Source organism: Protopterus annectens, chromosome 7.part0, assembly GCF_019279795.1.
Source record: "Protopterus annectens isolate FY-2018-M chromosome 7.part0, PAN1.0, whole genome shotgun sequence".
Taxonomy (NCBI): domain Eukaryota; kingdom Metazoa; phylum Chordata; order Ceratodontiformes; family Protopteridae; genus Protopterus; species Protopterus annectens.
Window position 1 is genome coordinate 1,981,515,649 of NC_056739.1, and position 9,501 is coordinate 1,981,525,149.

The window sequence follows — 9,501 nt, forward strand, 5'->3', positions numbered from 1 at the left end:
TAAACAGGTACAACTCAAACATATCACAGAAAGTGAAACACCAACAAAATAATGGATCCAAATTTTTACAGAGTACTAAAGCCAGAAAACTGTCATGAAGATGCTTTGTAAGAAGCAACTCGATACAGTGTTATTATGTATAGTGAGAGTACATTGATCTTGCTGGTTATACTTGCGTATTTTTACAAATGGACCAGTTTGGGTATGAATGGATATCTTTCGCTAAGCTTGCATGAGTACACAGAATGAATGTGGGTACTGGTATGAATAGCTGGTCTGTTTGCAGGCATGACTGATGACTAGAGATTTTGAAATTGTTATTCATGAACTTTTACTCAGTAAATTTTGCAAGCTAAACTTAACAGGACAATATGATACAATCATATCAAAGCTACCTAAAGGATAGAACCAGAGCAGTAGGATTGGCAGAGAGTCTGTCATTTAGGTGGCTTTGGAACCACAGTAACCTCTTCCGGTGCGTTGAGCCATTCCCTGATCTAGTCCCCCCCCACATACACACACAACTTTAAGTTGAGGGGGAAAAGGGGCCCTCTCATACCCCCCCCAAAAAATTATCTTTAAACTTTAAAACTATAGCAAACCACTTGCTACAGCTTATACTATACAACAATTGCTAAATTGCAAATGTAGTAGCACCATTCATTTCTGAATGTTAGTACTGTACTTTGGAGCAATCGGCATCTGCTGGTTGTACTCCCAAACATCTTGTGCCCGGGACACCTGCCCCCTTTGTCCCACCCTAACTGAGACTCTTGATGGAACTTTTCATTTTTAAAAAAAAAACTCCTTCACTGAGAATTTAAACCTTAACACGTGTTCCCGAAGGCTGTGTGTCATGCTTCCTTCTTTTCTCACTCTAATGATCTCTCCCTTGAACTACCACACCTCAATATTGTGATTTAAGCTGATGGTATCCTTTTCACTGAATCTAGAAAAACACATTCTGTCCTGCAGATATAATTACAGTACCACTTCACAGGCTGCCACAAATGGTCTCTAGCTAACAAACTGCTAATCATTCTCAAAAAAAAAAAAATGTAATGGTCATTGCCATTGCCCACATAAAATGTAATGGTCATTGCCCTTGCCAGGACAACAGCCACCACCCCTCTTCTCCTACTGAAGAACAAACCAGGTTGACACCATTCGTAATGTCTCTGTGCAAATATATGATGGACGTACTTTTGATCTATCATTAACACTTATTTTACACAGATAAAATGACTAATAAAGTTACTGCACAACTAAACTTTACTGGCTCTTAATTCTTCCTATAACACACAGAGGGCCAGGTTAAGAAATCTTTTCCACATTGTACTAAATGAATTTACACAACAAGAGGCTATATGATTCAGTTCCATGACATAGTTGGGTCAAATAATGTGACTAAGTCATGTAATATTAAATGAATTCAAGCCTATCCTGTACTCAGTGGTGGCAGGGTCAGAAATTGTATCCTGGATGTGGAGCCAACCCATCAGATAATGTCCACAGAGACACACACACACACACACACACACACACACACACACACACACACACACACACACACACACACACACATTCTCACACACACAGTCACACACACACACCTACAGTTAGTCTGGTGGATCACCTATTCACATGTGCACAACTTGAAGATAGGAAACACAGCAACAAGTGAAAACCCATGTAGACTCCACAAAGAAAATATTCCATCCAGAAATCAAACCGAAGAAGAGGGTGCTGCAAGGCAGCAGTGCTAACCACTATAAAACACTTGCTACAACTTTTATACCGTACACAAAGCATTGAAACATGAGTTTCAGTCCTCACACTATAACTAGTATCTGAATTCTAGCACACAAGAAATGCTGGTACACAAATGAATATCACTACTGCCCTTCTGAACCTTTGGGATCTGCTAATCTCACCCCTAACACCTTGCACCTGAGGCATCTGACACCATTGACCTATACTAGCCACAGTTCTGGAATACTGTGTAGTTAAGTGACTTGTTCAGTGTTTGACAATAAGCAAAAAGAAACTGAAAAAAAAACAAACAGTAGACTACAGGAAGCAACTTATTTACATCCATCCATCACCATGTTTTCCCATTCTTGCACATGGGGTTGGGGTGTCAACTGCAACAGTGACAATCATCTAGAGCCAAGGTTTACACCACCAGGTGGCTAGCCCTGCTGCGGTAGTTCATTTACACCACATGCTAGCACACACACTCACACATATGATCAATTTAGAGATGTCCAATCCACCTACTGCATGTATTTGGAAAGTGGGAGAAAACAGGAGCACCTGGAGGAAACCCATGCAAACCCATGGAGGACATGCAGACTCCACACAGAAGGGACTCCAGCCAAGAATCAAACCAGAGAACCTCTTGCTGTAAGGTGAAAACACTAACATCTCATAGCCTTAATCCTCTGCATTGACCAAAACTAGTTTGTGAGATTACAGCTCCTATTAAGGATAGGGCTAAATCTCTTCACATACTTTCATCAAAAAGTTAATGACTTCTCTAAAGCAAATTTCACACTCCTCAAAATCGAGGTGGAATCCTTCAAAGCCCCCAGGCCTGTGGAAAATACGGCCCAGACCGCAGAATCCTTTATAAACGCATTCTATGAACACCTTCAGGAATGCATGGATCATGCAATCCCAAATAAAACCAAGACCCAATCCTCCAAAGGCAGGTGTCCTGTCTTGTGGACCCCAACCATAAACAAACTATACAATAGAAGGAGGAAGCTACTACATGATAGAGCAAAATCCCAAAAAGGGAAGGCATCTGTGATCGGTATTAGCAAAAAACTACAGGCACTCATAAAATCGTCTAAGGCCAGCTTTGAGAGAAACATTGCACAGGACACTAAGGATAATCACAAAGCTCTCTTTAGTTATGTTAGGAACCTGGGTGGGAATTTCCAGATATGCTCAGAATTAGTCCAAAATGACAAAAAATACACCGAACCCACAGACATTGCCAACATCCTAGCTGACAGGTTCAGCGCAAACTTCTCCCCCCCTCCCCACCAAAAGGGCAAATATCTATCCCAGCAGAGTGCTGCCCCCCCCTAACATCTCAGATGCTCAGGTAAGAGCCGCCCTCTCCAAAGCAAAAGACCCAGCATCAATGGGACCGGACGGTGTCCCAGGCTGCGTCATACATGAACTCCAAGAAGAGCTAAAACCAAACATAAAACTACTGTTCAATCTCAGCCTTACTACAGGATATGTACCCAAAGAGTGGCATGCAGCAACAGTGGTCCCTCTCCACAAAGGTGGTGCCTCAATGGATCCTGGAAACTATCACCCCATAAGCCTGACTAGCTTGGCCTGCAAAGCTATGAAAAGGATCATCATGGACCTCATAAATAAAGATATTGGGGACCTACAGACACTGGATCCTACCCAGTTCGGCTTTGTTAAGGGCAGATCCTGCCTCTTAAACCTGGTCGATTTCTTTGAAACAGTCACCAAGGCCATTGACGAGGGGAAGGTGGTCCACACAGCCTACCTGGACCTTGCAAAAGCCTTTGATACAATACCCCACTCGGGCATTATAGATAAGCTCACCAGCTTAAATATAAACCCCTATGTCACTAGATGGGTTACAAACTGGCTCAAGGGCAGAACCCACATGGTTAGAATTGCTGGAGCCATGTCAGACTCCAAACCAGTTACAAGTGGCATCCCACAAGGCTCAGTCCTGGGACCTCTCTTGTTCGGTATATATTTCTCGGAGGTACAGGCCAACATGGAAGAACTGTGGCTGACGAAGTTCGCAGATTACTACAAACTAGGTGCCATAATCCACTCTCCAGCCGACACAAGCATCCTACAAAATAGAAACAGACAACTGGTTCCAGAGCCATGGCCTCAAGCTAAACGCCAAAAAGTGTATAGTCATCCCCTTTGGCAAAAACAAAGTGCCCACAAATTACCACATAGGTTGTAATCCATTAAGTATGGAAGAAGTAATTAGGGACCTGGGGACCCAAGTTGATAGCAATCTCTCATTTGAAAACCACGTGGCCAAAGTGGTTAGAAAAACATTTTATATAGCCCACCTAATCATGAAGGGATTCACATCTAGATCAGGGGAGGCCATCGTGCCTCTTTACTCATCCCTCATCAGGCCCATAACTGAGTACAATGCCCCTTTTGGGATGTACCTTACCAGACACCTGCAGCAACTGGAAAGACCCCAAAAGTACCTCACCAAGTGGATCAAAGGGCTCAAACAGATGCCATATGCTGCCTGGTTAAAGAAACTCCAGCTCTACTCAGTGGCATACCGCCTGCTCAGAGGCAATCTGTGTCTGACGTATAAAGCTATGTCCAACCCGGAATTAATGGACATGCTGCACCTTAGAAAATCCAAATCCCATCGAGCTACGTGCTCGAGAAACTTGAACCTCAGCACTGAAATAAATAGGACATGCTGGAGGGACAGATTCATAACCCAGAGGCTTCCTTCACTCTGGAATAAAATCCCAGTCCAGGTTAGGCAGAGTCCCTCATTGACTCTCTTCAAGAGGAATCTAGATGAGTGGATGAGAGATTGTAGGTTTACCCCGGGTATAACGTCTGTGTCACTGTTAGACAGAGGCACAGTATACTAACCTCAAAAAAGGGCATAGCAAAATTCATTTAAAATGGGTGGCGAAAGCCAAACACACTCTGGCTAGGCTTATAAATGCTCTTGGGAAAATAGCCTGATATAAACCTATGAACAAGAAGGGGAAAGATACATACATACATAATTTCCATTTCATCTCTGCATATCATCACATTTATTTTTAATATTAGAATATTTCTATTTTTCTAGCCTTTCTTGGCCATCCATAAAATTAGAATAATCTGAGGTGAGTACCTGTGCAAATTTTAAATATGAATTGCACTTCCAATCCCCCTGCCTTGCTCTTACTTTGTGAATGCCAAATTGGTGCTGATTTTGTATCGGCTCCAAGACCATGCCCATACTCATGGCTTTAAACTATTGTCAGCAGTCTGTGCCTTACAGCTTACCTCTCAAATATCCCTGATTTTAACACAAATTTGATCTCTGTCTCTTTTAATCCAGCCCTAAACTGCTGATGTTTGGAGAAAAGATGATGAATTACACTTAATAAATAATGACGATAATTAGAGTTTACATCAGAAAATGTATATTAATTCACGTTTGCCTTATTCTGAAAAGGCCTCAGGTTAATAGTACTAATATTTTAAAAGTGTCCCTGATTGTTCCAGATTATTTCTGGATTTGTCCCTGGTTCTGTTGAGATTTGTTCTTGACTAGTTGAGACCTATGCATACAGACATCCCTGAAATGTTTCTGCCTATGGTTCAGAATTATTTCTCAGTATTGATCATGTGGCCAGCTCATGTTACTCACACACACACACACACACACACACACACACACACACACACACACACACACACACACACAGTGAACACTGTAGCACAAATTTTAAAGTCAGAAGCAGTAACCCCTTTCCTCAGCATTCTTTTTTTCCTGCAACACTAATGAGATATAATTTGGGCTGTTAGCAGCTAAAGGTACTCGAAGAATTTGGTAGTAGAACTCTACCAGTTGAGGTCATTGCAGGTGAAATTCCCCATTCACTGAGGTATGGCATTCTTGGAAATGATAAAATCACAAGTGGAAAGCACCTTACATGATGGATAGTGGGAGTTTGCCCCTCCTGAATCCAGGTTCAAGATTCCACTGCACACTGCTAGTGTTTTGTTGTCACACAGAATTAGAGAACCTGTGGTTGTCTCTCATGCTGAAGAACTAAAATAGTCCATTGTATGAGTAGTTATGCCCAAAGGAAAGCAGCAATGAAGTTCTGGTTATTGATTTTCAAGCATTGTGCTATACAAAACAGTACTGCTTTTAATTATCTGACCATTGTTCCACCCCAACATGGACCACAAAGGCAAGTGTGAATGCTTTAGATATCAGGACAGTTTAAACTATCTATATAACTATCATGTTTCTGGGACATGGAAAAAGTCATAGAACAAAGAAAAACAAGTTGACATGGGTTGAACATGCAAACTCCACACAATGAATGACCAGATCTTAGGACTGAATCCGCAATGTTGGCAGTTCATGACAGAAATCTTAAGCATTGTATTGCCCTTCCTAATATAAACCACTGAAAGACTACAGACAAACATGACAGCAATGATATTACATTGTCCTAACACTGTAATGTTTGCATGATAACACTGTAGTGGTTGCATGGTAATGCATAGTATCTGCAAATATGAACTGACAATTATAAAATCATATCAACTCCTTCAGCAGAACTATTTTATTGCAAATGATAACTGAGTTAATGCATACCTTGGAAATGCACATCTGCTAGCATTTTATTTTTAGAGAGGTTATTAAAATGTATTTTTTGTTTTTCCCTGTAGCCTCCATTTCCCCATTACATCACTGAGAACTGAATTGCAGTGGGTCTCTTGCTTATTAGTTTAAAATTAACTGAGCAGATAAGCTACCATACATTGGGGCAGCTTCTGTACTACAAACTCTTCTTCTAGGTCTCACATACAGTAAATATTCAACAATTAAAGCCTGGACTTAAGGAAAATGTCATAAGGTTCATTGCAGTATTGGCACAAGCTTGAATAAGCTGACGTGTATGCCAGTCAGCAAATAATAACTTGTTCTGACAACAGTCTTGAAACGGAACGGTTTCCTAACCAGTATCTTTAGCAACTAACCTTCCCCTATAACAAAGGTATGCACAGTAGCAAACCAACAGGTACAACAAGTTATTAGACAGGAAATACTGTAAAAGCAAAAAAAAAAAAGAAAAGAAACTAAAGTAAACAAGTTAACAAATGAAAAAGTAGCAGATAAAATATGGGACAGATAAAACATTTCTGTTTCAGTGTTAATAAATAGCTATCTAACTTACTAATGTAAAAAAAGCACTATTGTTACATTTTTAGTATTGCTGCTTTTGACCTTTAGGTTCCACAGCTGCAACAAGCTATTTGAAAACAGAACAATATATTGCCAGTCTGCACAAAAATGTGCTCTCATAATTTTTGTTTTCCTTTGGAGTTAAATTAGGATAATAATGTAGATATGCTGTAGGTGTAAATAGAAGTTCAGCACAGAATGAAGGCATAGTAGCAGTAATAAACAAGTTCACACAAAGACCACCATTCCTGAGAAACCTGTCTTCAAGGCACCTGCTACAGAATAACATGCGTTTTGTCTACAGGAGCAATTAATATGACACCTTGATTTATAAGAGACAGAAGCAGTTAAATTCAAATATCTGTTGACATCTGTGTTTCAAGGCACAGTAATAATCTTGCCTCACAAATGTTCAGCAAAATTATGTTTGTCATGCTAGCACTAATTACTTCCATTTATTCTAAAGTAAGAGCAAAATGTAAAAAATAAAACTGGTGTACTTACGTTAAAATAGCTTCTCTCCTAAACAAGCATGACATGGCAAGAAAATAAAGGACGTAGAACTAGCTTTCAACAACCAGGACACACGAGTTCCTTGTTCATGACTCTCTGTACACACCCAGTCTTAAAAGAAATTTCTGTGATTTAACGTTATTTGGGGTCCCACCCACTTAAGTGGGAACTCATGCAACCTGATTCAGCATACAGGTGCTTTAAACTACTGGGAATAGCCCTGGGGCAGTAAGCTAAAAAAGTTCCCATGACATCGTACCTGACTGCTTGTTAAATGCTAATTGTCATTTTTTTGCCTTGTTTTGCCACCACCTACTGAGAATTGCTTCATACTACAATGTGAAAACAAATGAACATTCCTGGATAGTGCCTGATTATTTCATGTCTGCTGTCTCACTTTGAGCCCATTCATTTCAGTGAGTCATGACAGATTACCAAACCAGAAAGACACCAGTGAATGCCTCCAATTTAAAGGTAACTAGCACATGTTTTTATCAACATGCTTTATGAACCCTGTACAGACTAAATATAAACCCTTTGTCAGTAAAGTGCTGAGTGCTAGTACATGGAAATGTCGTTGGCTTTGTATTCCCTCCATAAGTAATGTTGATCTTAGATTTTGTTCTCTTAGTGTTCTGTGACAAGGTTGGGAAAGTAAGATCTTTTATACATTTGCAGCTTTTCCATTAATCTGTTCAAAATAAGGGATGGAGAGTAAAGCAGTAAAGCAGAATTGAGGAAAATAAGAAATAGGGCATAGATCTTGCTGTATATATTTACTATGACTGTTATTTATTGCTCACTATATAATACCTGCGTTTGTGTGCATTGAGGCATTTGCATAATTATCGCTATAAGGAAAGTCTGATTTATTTTCATTTCTGTACAATTTTATCCGGGTTGAGACTGAAAAAGGTCATTAGAACAGCTCACTTAGCCAGTTATAAAACTGAAATAAATAAATAAATCTGCAGCTATCTGCTTTTCCTTCATTATTTTTATTATTTATTTATTTTATTTATTTTACGTTTGTTTACTGGGATAGTCCGACTGGATATATGTTAATTTTCAGTGGAGGCCCGGGGAGAAAAGCTCCATGCTATTAAGTTTCATAATGATAGGTTACAAATTGAAACAAAGATAACAGATTCTGGTAAACTCTTACAGTCAAGTTACATAGCTTAAAAAATATTATACATGAATACAGAGTCAATATTTCATACAGTCACATTACATAGCTTAAGACAAACAATATACATGGAATACATAATGAGTCCACAGAGTGGCACAAGTACAGCTATATCAGTAACAAGTTCATAGAAGATAGCAGATTCCTAAGATTTAACAAGCAGCCGAGATGATTAGAGCATTAGAGAGGGCTAGGAAACAGATTCGTTGGGCAGTATAATTACTAAAGGATAGAGACTAGTCAGGTTTGGAGCATGGACATTGCCATTACCTTAGAAAGTATAGTTTGAGAGGTTTTTTGAACTGGGATAATGAGGGTTCCAGGGTGATTTCAGCTGGCAGAGAGTTCCAGATCTTGCCAACGGCATTGGTAAATAGAGAGTCTCCTGCCACATTTCTGCTTTTGGTAGTCTTTATTAGGTTTTTATTGGTGGAGCGAACTGCTTTTAGGTTACTGTATGAGTTAATACTATTGTTTAGTGCAGGTGTTTTGTCTGGGTGATTCAGAGTTTTATGGACAACTATTAGTTGGTTGTATTGGAGTAAGCTAGTCCATTCAAGCCATCCAAGTTGAGTTAAGTTGAGGCAGTGGTGAGTTCTATATATTGCTCCTGTTGCAAACCTAGCAATATGGTTGTAACAGCTAGCAAGTTTGTTTTGAGTGGTTATGTTTTGCTTGGTGAAAAGTGGGGAGGCATATAGTAAGGAGGATAGTAAGTGTGAGTGAGCTACAGAGATTCTGGCAAGTCGGGTGAGGATTGTCCTGATTCTATAGAGGGAGCCTAGTTTTCTGTTAATGGATTTGATAGTTTAATTAACATTTTATT

At 39.7% G+C, this 9,501-nt stretch overlaps 1 protein-coding gene across 1 annotated transcript in view; it reads right to left on the bottom strand.

Moving 5' to 3' along the window:
- Positions 1-7,781, bottom strand: part of CERS3 (ceramide synthase 3) — a 734,999-nt gene extending 727,218 nt beyond the window's left edge. Inside the window, exon 1 of the mRNA XM_044078405.1 lies at positions 7,478-7,781. The gene's annotated coding sequence lies outside the window, so the exon portion shown is untranslated. The remainder of the gene's footprint in view (positions 1-7,477) is intronic.
- Positions 7,782-9,501: the final 1,720 nt, after the last annotated feature.